We start from the raw sequence: 11,661 nt of genomic DNA, 5'->3' as shown, positions 1-11,661 counted from the left end.
TCTAGAGAACATTATGTTAAGTGAAATAAGTCAGAAAGAGAAAGACAAGTACCATATGATCTCACTTATATGCGGAATCTAAAGAAAAGAATATGTGAAACAGTTTTGGGGACACAAAGAAAAAACCAAGAGTTGTGAGATGGGCGGGGGTGGGGGTTGGGGATAAGGGGAAAGGTGAAGGGATTAGGAAGCAGTTGGTAACCACAAGATGGCTTCAGGGGGTTTTTTTTGAAAATTAATTTGGGGAACTTATTCAATAATGTAAAGATTTTGTTGGGTGTCCTATGGACATGCGTCCTATTTGGGAGACCACCTCAGAGATAATGTGGATGCCTGATCATGGCATTGCACACCAGAAGCTAAACATTAATGAATGCCAACTATAATTTTATATATATAATGTGATGGCTCGGTGTGAGGTCAGAGGGATAATGGATGGGGGGAAGGGGGTTCACAGTGTGAGGGATATAAATGATGAACATCTAAGTATTACCTTGTCTTGTACACCTGAAACTAATTTAAAAAAAAAACACAAAATTAAATTTAAAAAAAAAGATGCTATCTTCTATTAAACTATCCTGCTCTAGCAATACTTACGTATAAAATTACAATATTCCAGCTTTAGAAATATATTGGGAAAAAGGACAGCTAAGTGCATGATTAAGCTTTATTTTCAAAAAGCAAAGCTTCCCTTAGTGGAATTAAAAAGCCTGAAGACGATTTCCACCTGATGTTGATTTCCTTCTGCCAGGATTTCCTTTAACATCTCCAAAAATGCTGGCTTGCTTTTGTATGTTTGAAAACGTCTATTTTACCTGTTTTTCATAAATATTTGTGCTTGCTATAGAATTCTAGATTTTGTGTTTTTACATTGAGTACTTTAATAATGTTGCTCTACTGCTTCCTGGTTTGCACTGTTTCTGGTAGTTAAATCTGCTGTAATTTTTAAGCAAGTTGATTATGAAACCCTCTGTGTGGTTTGCTTCATTTTTTGAGTTTGTGTTTGGGATTCGTTGAGCTTCTTGAAACTCTAGGATTATAATTTGCATCAAAGTTGGAAAAATTTTGGTCACTTCTTTTAAACTATATATATATATATATATATATATATATATATATATCCTTTTTTAAAAAAATATTTACTCCTCCTTCTTGTACTCAACATGTATATTAAACCACCTGAAAAGGACCCACAAAAAAAAATAATAATAAGCCTGAAGAGAAGATGTGATTGGGTAAGTTCTTGTTCGCTTCTTTTCTGGAACAAGAGCTAAAGACAGACACGGATGCTGCAGGTTCACAGTCACAGTGAGAACGTTTGTGGTTCAGCCTTGAACTTGTTCGAGTGACACTAGCACAAGTGTCTTTCTGTGATGTGAGCCTATTTCCTAAATTGAAACATAACCAGAAGTCAATCTGTAATGTAGAGCGGTTTGGTTCAGACTTTGTCCTCACCCAGAGGACAGGCAGTGTGTCCCAGTGCCCTGCAGCGTGCCAGCGGGCAGCTGGCGTTCCGAAAGCATCCTGCTACTGGGGGGCCTGCACTGGGGAAGAATCCACCAGAATGTGAGAACAGCAGGACACAAACTCTGCCCTTTAACACATTATGAACTGGAGCTGACAGGAGAGGAGTGAAAACGAATCCCAAAGGCTAACTTTGACGTGCTTGTCATTTGTTTCTAATCCCGCAAGGGAGGGTGAAGACCCTTGTAGATCTCAGTGCCTCTTAAGTATCATCTCCTCCCACCCTCCCCAATGCAGGGAGTTAATTTCAGTTGAAATAAAATGTAGTCTTTATCTCTCAGAAGTCTGAGACACAAACTCACCTCTGTGTCTTCCTGGAAAAACCAGTTATTTTCCCCATGTCTGAGGCTCACCGGGTGCCGCTGTCATTGCACACTGTTCTTAGAAGACTGCAGTGCAACAGGTGCTCGGGGAGCCTCACTCTCTGTGATCTGAGCCTCCCTGGCAGCAACCACCAGCTGGGAGCAAAAGGGAGGTCTTCTCAGTACCAGTTTGTCCCTGAGAAGGGAACTCGAATCCTTATGGGCCCCTACTCATGAAAACAGTGAGAGTCTTGATAAGAGAACAATGAATGTTTTCCATGGAAATGGGAAAGTTTTGAAATTGGAGTCTCTGGAAGAAGAAGAAAAGATCAACTTGAAGAAGGAAAGGGGCCCAGTTTGTTTTAAAGTAGCACAAACCAACCTGACCCATTCACAAGACCTAAAGCACTCATAACTATTTGGATTTAAACCTGGAAAGTACTGGTGTTTATAACTTTAAACAGTGATTTGAGGCCATCATGTCCTAATTATCTGCCTGAACCAAACCATTGAGAGATGTCCTTCAGTTTCTTGGTTATTATATGTCTTTTCATAGTCTAGCATGAGATTGGGGTACTATCAGAGTAAATGTAGTTTTCTTAGACTAAAACTTTTAGGAGAATACATGTAAGCCAAAAGCCACACCTTCCTGTAATGAATTGATTAGTCATCCTTGTTGAATCAGCTTAAGTTTCACCTAGTGTGTGGTCAACCACAAGGAAGCCAAGCGGTTGACAAACACCAGAGTGAAAATCCTTAGCTTCAGCAACTCTCACAAAAGAGCAAGTGACCAGCAATGAGGCTACAAGGGTTTACCTTGGTCCCACTTGCACCTAAGGCTTTCTTCATGATGACATGAGAATGCCAATTCACCCACATTTTTGTTCTGGTTCGTGTATATGTAGTGGTCTACATTTGTGAGAAAGCCAATTGTGAATCTGTTGTAAAATGCATTACCCTTAAACTCAGCAGCTTAAAACAACTATGAACATTTATCATCTCACAGAATTTCTGTGGGTCCAGGAATCAAGCGTGGGCAATTCTAGGTTAGTTCTGGCTCCACAAGAACTGAGTGGCTCATGAGGCTGCAGTCAAGAGATCAGGCGGAGCTGCAGGCATCCAAAGGCTTCACTGTACCTGGGAGGACCCTCTTGTGGGTGCACCCCCTTCCTGATGCTGGGGCTTCCCTGCCCTGTAGTCATCTCTATCCTGCTGAGTGTCCACAGGACATGCTGGTTGTCTTCCCCAGGGAGACGGGTCCAGAGAGCAAACAGGAGTCACAGGCCTTTTATGACCTTATCTCAGAAGTCACCTTTCGTCCTGTCCACTACATGCTGTTCCTTAGAGAGGAGTCACTAGTCCAGCCCTCACTGAAGGGAAGGGAATGAGGTCCTTTCCTTTGAAAAGAGGAAAGTCTGAGACTCTGTAGACATTTTAAAGGCACCATAACTACTTAGGAGTTGCATAGTTGAGGCCAGGGTCCAAAGCAAAACAAAGTGGAACCTGAGTGAATATAGGAATCCAATTTATAAACAATAGGGTCAAAAGCAAAGCCAAAATGTCATGGGAGAAAAAGGAGATAATCATAAAGTGAAAGTGAGATTATCAGGATGTGTGGGTTACAGCCAATAATCAAACTGCACTCATGTTCCTGATGACGGCAAATGATCTGAAGCAATCAATTCTGCTTCTCTTTGTAGTTATACTTTCACATTTGACCCATTTCAGATTTACTTTATCAGAGAGACAAACCCATGAGTATATTTGATGGCTTTGCTCAAAATAGGAAATTCAAACACATCATTACTTATTAAGCCAACCAGTATTAAAGATTGTCTTTAGAAATAAAACTGTCAACAAGAGTTTAAGAATGAAGCATTTTTCTTCATTTTTTGCTAAAGATCTTGACAATATTTTCTTAAATTGTGATACCCAACCAATTGTTTGGAAACAAGCACACCATGTTCAAGTGTGCTGAAACTTGTAAAATGAAACTTTAAATCCCAAGTAGGATAACTGGAAAAAGAAAATAAAGGGATTTTGAAAAGAGTAGTTTAAAATGGAAAACGGGTTAACAACAAAAATTAAAAATATGCTAACAAAAACGGTGCGGGTATGTAGGAAAGGATTCTTGGATAGTTTCTTCCTGTTTAAAATTCAAGTCTTTCAGGTAAATATTAAGTCAACTCAAAGTCAACATTGGGATTCTATGCCCCCAGTCTGTCTCCTGACTCCCTCACCTCCCAGGATGGGTCTGGAAGGCGCCTTTAGTTGTCCTGCCAGCCACATAGGCACCTGTAATCTCTTGTACTCTGCTGTCTCCTGTTGATCCCTGGTTGAGAAGTAGCTTTGCACATCTAATTTTGGGGCACAGACTTCTGTCCCGGTTCACCCACCACTGATATCAGTAACGGTGTGTCCCTTGAGAACTTTTAGCCGGACAATTGCTCCCAGGAAACCTGGCAAACTCCCTCTGCTGACTGGGTCCCACTATTGGCTCTCCACTGGTACTTGTGAGGCTCCGCTCCGCCTGCCTCTGGTTCCCATCTCTGGGCAGTCCACTGCCATGGCACTCCTGTAACCACGCCCATACATGGCGAACTCTGAGCAGTCACAGTGACTCTTCATTCTGAACTCTCTTCTAAATCATTCCTGGGTTCTTCCAGGAATTCTTCCATGCCACAAGAAGGACCTGTTCAGTGCTCTCTGGAGCCCATCTCTAGTCCCCTGATCCTACTAAAACAAGCCTGGGAGGGTGCCAATGGGGAGAAGCAGAGCCTCAGCCTAGGCAGTCTCAGATTCTCTCTCAAGCTGTCTTAGCTTTTATACTAATGTCTTATTCATCACCCAAGACCAAGACATGGGAACTGATCGTCTCTTACAGATCAGGAACAATCCTCAACACGGGTAAGAAACTCTGAATCTCTGTGTCTCTTCTCTCATCCCCTTTTCTGATTCCTCCCTTGTCCTTCCCTTCCCATCTCACAGGAACCACCTTTATATCATAGAGCCATTGACACCACACTGTGGCTTACAAAACTCCAGGCTTTGCTGTGAACATGTAAATGAAGGCTTTTAGAATTAAGAAACTCTTCTCATTGAACAAAACATGGCTGTCGAGATTACTTGCTACTTTGATGAGGACTGAAAGCCAACCTGTGTTCAATATAGCACCAACCACCCCTTGAAGGAATAAGGTATGCCAGTGGCACAGAGAGGACAACGAGAGGGTAACATGATTTCTAGGCAGGAAAGATACATCTGTTTAATATTAACTAATATACCCATTGCGTTGTTATGTGTTTATTAAGTGTAAAAGGCTTTATATTGTTTGTCTCCCAAAATAATTTCAACAACCTTGTTAGGTAGATACTGACATTACACCCATTTTGTAGTTGGGGAAACTGAGTCTTAAAGCAGTTAAGGATTTGTGAAGGTCACAAAGGCCAGAAAATGGTGGAGCTGAGCTTCAAATCCAGGAAGACTGTCTCAGTCACACTTTTTCAGTCTCAAAATCATATTCAGAAGAACTGTATAGTGGTTGCTACCAGTATTCTTGACTCTTAGCTGTTCGGATTTCCAGCAGAGAAGGGAAAAGTGTAGCCAGTGGCATTCTTCCTTTCTCTTAGCTCAGATACTTTGCTTTTTGTACCTACTTCATTTGGTGGTCTTCAGCCATTAAGGATATGAAATGTACCTCTTAACTAAAGGTTGGGGCATCCCTGATACTCTGTAAAGAGATAGATAGACCATTCTTTTTCAAAACTATTGAAACAATACAGTTATTCCAGTTAAAAATGAGGTAAGAATAATGGGGACCATAACTCCCCACTCTAAGTGTGAGCTGTGCAATGACTTTATTCTAAAGAGTAAGGAAGAGGGAGAAAAGAGAAACTTTGTAGAGAAGAACACTGAGAAATACTACATTCAGATGATCAAGGTCAACATCAACAATAAGGCTAGCTTTGGAGCCAACAGACAAGGTGGGAAAGCAGGGTAATGAGTTGGAGACTTAGTGTGCGATTTTACAAGGCTAGGGGAGTACGAGGTGCCTCAGATTAAGATGTAGACATATCTGGCAAAGTCTCATTAGGATGGCAAGAGGTGGGATCTTTTAAAAAATGATGACAATAAAGAGAAAGGTGTTATGGTGATTGAAAGTGATAGTATATGGAAAGTGTAGGGTATGTGTGTTTGGTAAAAGAAGGCATGAGGAATGGAAATGCATTTTTATTGAAGAAAAAGAAAGTAATTTTGTCCTAAAGTAAAATGATTGCTCCAGAATAAGAAAGGAAAAAGCTGAAGGGTTTATGAAAGTTGTAGGAGGTTTGTGGGAAAGGAATCTTGAAAAAGAAATCATGTGTACAGTTAAACTAACAAAGATTGTAAAAGATTTATTTAACTTAATTTTTACTATCAAAAATACATTGATGCACAATTAGAATTTGTTTATCTCTCTGTTAAAAGAACAAAATTTTTCTGCATTTGCTATGTTCTTAATAAGAAATTTTAAAGGAAAACAAATATTTTGTGTTTTATTAAGATGATTTCCAGTGCTCTCCATCATAGGGTCTTTGATTACTTAGGTAAACCATATCTCCATAATAATAAAAGAGGTAAATTTTGCTTCCAGCTATTATTTAACTTTCTATATTTGCCTGCAACATTAAATGAATAGTTAATTATTTTTCCACAGTGACCTATGATCCTATTTGACCCAGTGTTCTAAAACATTTGATATATTTGAGAATTTCAAATTTTAAATAGAATCTTGATCTTAATGTGAAAATAATTTGAGACATTTTTATAAGGAATCTCTCTTTACAACAGAGGGAAATTAAACTAATTAGGCCTATCTGATATGCTAGAATTGCTATTTGATAGGCTAAAATTAAGGTTCGAAAAGTGAATTTAATCCAATTGCACTTTCTCAAGAATAAATATGTGCTTGTGATGAACGGTATGGATTTCCATTAGGTAAAAGCATTCCTATGTTATAGGGTTATAGTCACAACAACCACTAAAAGACTTCTAGAAAGGGGTTTTTTTGAAGATCCCCCACAGAGCTGCATAGTGATTGGGGAACCCACTCTACAGGACAAACGCTATACCAGATATGTGAAATTTGTCCAATATTACATGTCCATTATGCTTATTATTATCTCCATTCTTCTGGAATTGTAGAACAAATAAATGAGGTAAGCAAAACTCAGTTGACAAAATTAATTGAATCATTTTTTCTGCCTAAAGCCCTTTCCTTAGTGTTACTTAAGATCTACTCCCTTTGGTAAAAATTGATTTTTGTCCTCTTGAAATCATTACTGGGAGACCTGTGGTAAACTAGAATTGGAACTATTAATAGGTGAAATCCAGGCACAACCCAAATGATTAAATACAGTGCCAGCTGGTATCTCATAGTTCTATAATAACTTCAGCTGCCTGCCCTCAGGTATTGCTTCTCATTTCAGATCTGTTCTTCAAATTGACCTTAACATCTTATTTGTTATTATAGAAATTTTTGCTGTTATAAATCTTTGTTTGTTTTGCATAGCTTGATGTTAAAAATACACTACTCTAATAATGGTTGCTCAACATTTTGAAATGATTACTAAGCCCTATGAGACTTCATATGAACAACCTTAAGAACCAAAACAAGATATTTGCTTGCCCTTAAAGAAATATGACAGTAAAGCCTTCCTCTGTGCTGGCACTTTTGTTGCTCAAATGTGCCTAAAGCTTCTAAGCAAAAAACAAACTACTTTCCCTCCTATGTGGGACATGACATACTGGGAATAAGTCTTCCTGGTGACAGGGACCGACAGTGGCATGACATACCCAAAATGAGCCATCTTGACAATAGAAGACCAATGATGCTTTCAATAACTGATCAGTACTGCTCTCTGGTAATTGGTCAACAGTGTTTTCAAGGAAAGATCTTAATCAAAATGAAGGAAATATAAACAATAATAAAAAAAACCATCAACAATGATAAGTCATGTTGATATTCTGTACCCTTGACATGATATGATGATAATGGCACTTTACCTCTGTGGTCTTCCTCCCGTGAACCCATAACCCCAGTCTAGTCATGAGAAAAACTTCAGACAAATTCCAGCAAAGGTGTACCTTTTAATATACCTTACTACACTCCTCAAAACTGTGAGACAGAGGTGACATCATCAAAATGGCGGCGTGGGGAGAGCCTCTGGAAATCTTCCCTGGAATTTACAACAAACTGAACAACTATAACTCCACAAAGGACGCCCTGCACAGAAGACAGGAAAGACAAAGAAGCTCACTACTGAATTCATCTAAAGGTGGGTGTGGGGACAAAGCCCCGGAAAGCAGTTTCCAGGCTCTTGGCCTCATGTGGAGGGGTGCTGGCTCCGGTAGTGGATGGCCGTCGGGTGTGGCTGGTTAGCCAATTGGTCACTGATATGGCTGCCGTGGCTGCGCTAGGGAGTCGGTCGGTTGGCAGGAAAGTGGACAGCAGGTCGCATGTCATGTGAATCCAGCCTCCAGTGAGACTATAGTGGTATGACTTCTCTACCTATGTCTCCGTGGGTGTTCCTTTTTGGCCTGGCCACATCCTGCGTTCTTATGTGGGGAGCGGGAGCTGAGACACCGGAGGATGCCCTGCAAGACAGTGGGAAAATTGCATGAATAGGGTAGGAGGGAAGGGAGAAGTGCGGAGATGGAACTGTGCGGAGTGCAGGACGCAGACCTAGCTCAGTGCTCCGAGCTTGCTGCATCCTGGAACTACTGCAGCTGCGGGAGAGGGAAGAACTAGGACTGCTAGGGCTCCATTTGTGGCCCACAGGGCTGAGGGGACAGCGTATAACATAACTGAACCCATTGCTCACAGCAGAGACTCAGAGCAAAGACTGAGGGAAGAAGGCTGAAAACGGTGGTTTAAGCCCTTACTGCTGAGCAGAGAATGGAACACTTAGGCACTGAGACTACCGCCCCCTCCCCACCCTACCAGAGCTCGCCCCAACCCACCTGCCCAGAGCTAGAAGTAGAACAGTAGCAGTGTCAGATCAAAAGAACAGAATATTTGCGGTTCTCAGAAATGTGGTCCACAGACACAGTATCACAGGCAACTAGTTCTGGCAAAGGGGAGGGAGCTGTGGAGGCAGGACTAGCTGTGGTGGTAGTCGCTGCCATTGCTCTGAGCCAATTCTCACAATTCACCCTGCCCCAGTCCCCATCTATATGGGCAGATCCCTGCAAGAGTAAACAGAACGGGTGCAGGAAGAGTTCTGGAACTTCAAAAGCTCTCCACATCCCCACAGGGACATGGTGCCCTATGACCCAGGCAAACTGTTAAGAGAGGAGAAGCCCACCTTCCAGGGAATCCCACCATTGTGTAAGAAGCTGGAATAGTGTAGAGAAAACATAACAGTACAATGTGACAGAGAAAAAACGGCTGCAATCAGAGAGAAAATAAAACATTCTACCAACAAGTAATGGAAAACAAAAGAAAGACCTCCTTCTATCAACCTGTTGCAGAACCCACTCCTGTAGATGTCTAGGAGGAGAAATAATAAATCATTAATTGCCGTGAATAACCAAGACAACAAGATAGCTCAGAAAGAAAGTGAAAAGTCTCCAGAAAAGGAACTTAAAGATATGGAAATATGTGACTTAAATGACAGAGAATTCAAGATTGCAGTACTGAAAAAACTCAATGAGATGCAAAGAAACATAGCCAGTTTCATGAACTCAGAAATACAATCAAAGAACAACATGAACATTTTACCAAAGAGATTGAAATTTTATAAAGGAACCAAATAGAAAGTCTGGAGATTAAGAACTCAATAGAAGAAATGAAGAATGAAATAACCAGCTTAGGCAGTAGAGTTGACCAGATGGAGTAAAGAATCAGTGACATCGAAGATAGAAACCGAGAAATGACACAGATGGAAGAAGAAAGAGACTTGAGACTTAAAAGACATGAAAGAAATCTACAGGAACTTTCTGACTCCATCAGAGAGCAATATAACAATAATGGGCATACAAGAAGGAGAAGAAAGAGAAAAGGGAACAGAAAGTATATTCAAACAAATAGTTGATGAGAGCTTCCCAAACTTGTGGAAAGAACTAGATCCTCGAATCTAAGAAGCAAATAGAACACCTAATTACCTCAACCAAACAGGCCTTCTTTAAGGCACATTTGTATTGAAGCTGTCAAAAACTAATGACAAAGAAAGAATCTTCAAGGCAGCAAGGGAAAAGAAGACGGTAACCTAAAGAGGAAAGCCCATTAGATTATCATCAGATTTTTCAGCAGAAACTTTACAAGCCAGGATGGAGTGGAATGAAATATTCAAACTGTTGAAAGAGAGAATTTATGATCCAAGAATAATATACCCAGCAAAGATATCCTTTAGATACCAAGGTGGAATAAAGACCTTACCAGACATATAGAAAGTGAGAGAATTTTCTAATACACGACCTGCACTACAAGAAATACTAAAGGAGGCTATTTGACCACCATCAACAGGGACAATTTGTGGCAACCAAAACATAAAAAACGGGAGAGTAAAGGCCTGAACCGGAATATGTGAATGGAGAAAGTAACTGTGCTAAAGAAAATGGAATACTCTATATATCAAGCTTTCTTTTATATAAACTTAATGGTAACTACTAAAAAAAAAAAAATCCAGAACTTAAATATGTACTGTAATAAAAGAAGAAACAGAGGGAAACATCATAGAATACCACCACACAGAAATAATAGAGAACAACAAAAAGGCAAAGAAACAATGGAGACACAGTCCTACCAAAAAACTAAAGATAGGATGATAGGAAATCCTCACATATCAACAATCACTCTAAATGTAATGGACTAAACTCACCAATAAAAAGGCACAGAGTAGCAGATTGGATCAACAATCTAAACCCAACCATATGCTGTCTACAAGAGACACATCTCAGGTACAAGGACAAGCATAGATTCAAAGTGAAAGGGTGGAAATTGACACTCCAAGAAAATGGTATCCAGAGAAAATCAGGTGTAACCATAATAAAATCAGATGAGAGACTTCAAGGTGCAAAAGATAACAAGAGACAAAGATGGACATTTCATAATGGTAAAGGGGACTATACAACAAGAAGACATAACAGTCATCAATATTTATGCCCCGCATGAGGGAGCACCAAAATATAACAAGCAACTACTAAGAGAGCTAAAGGGAGAAATTGATGAAAACACAATTATACTAGAGGACCTAAATACATAATTGACAGCGATGGATAGGTCATCCAAACAGAAAATAAACAACGAAATCGCAGCCCTAAATGACACATTAGATGAATTGGACATAATTGACATATATAGAGCACTTCATCCTAAAACATCAGACTATACATTCTTTTCTAGTGTACATGGAACATTCTCAAGGATAGACCATATATTGGGACACAAAATCAGCCTCAGCAAATTTAAGAAGATTGAAATCATACCAAGCATATTCTCTGATCACAAAGCTTTGAAATTGGATATCAACTACAAAAAGAAAGCAGGAAAAAACACAAATACATGGAGATTAAACAACATACTTTTAAAGAATGACTGGGTCAAAGAAGAAATTAGAGGAGAGCTCAAAAGATACATAGAAACAAATGACAATGAAAATACATCCTACCAAAATTTTTGGGATGCCGCGAAAGCAGTTTTAAGAGGGAAATTTATATCATTACAGGCCTATCTCAAGAAACAAGAAAAATCCCAAATAAATAACCTCATGTTACACCTTAAAAAACTAGAAAAAGAAGAACAAGTGAAACCCAAGGTCAGCAGAAGAAAGGAAATAACAAAAATCAGAGCAGA

Source organism: Rhinolophus hipposideros (assembly GCF_964194185.1).
Source record: "Rhinolophus hipposideros genome assembly, chromosome: 8".
In the NCBI taxonomy this organism is placed as follows: domain Eukaryota; kingdom Metazoa; phylum Chordata; class Mammalia; order Chiroptera; family Rhinolophidae; genus Rhinolophus; species Rhinolophus hipposideros.
The sequence above is the reverse complement of the archived record's forward strand: the minus strand, read 5'-3'. Positions refer to the sequence as shown.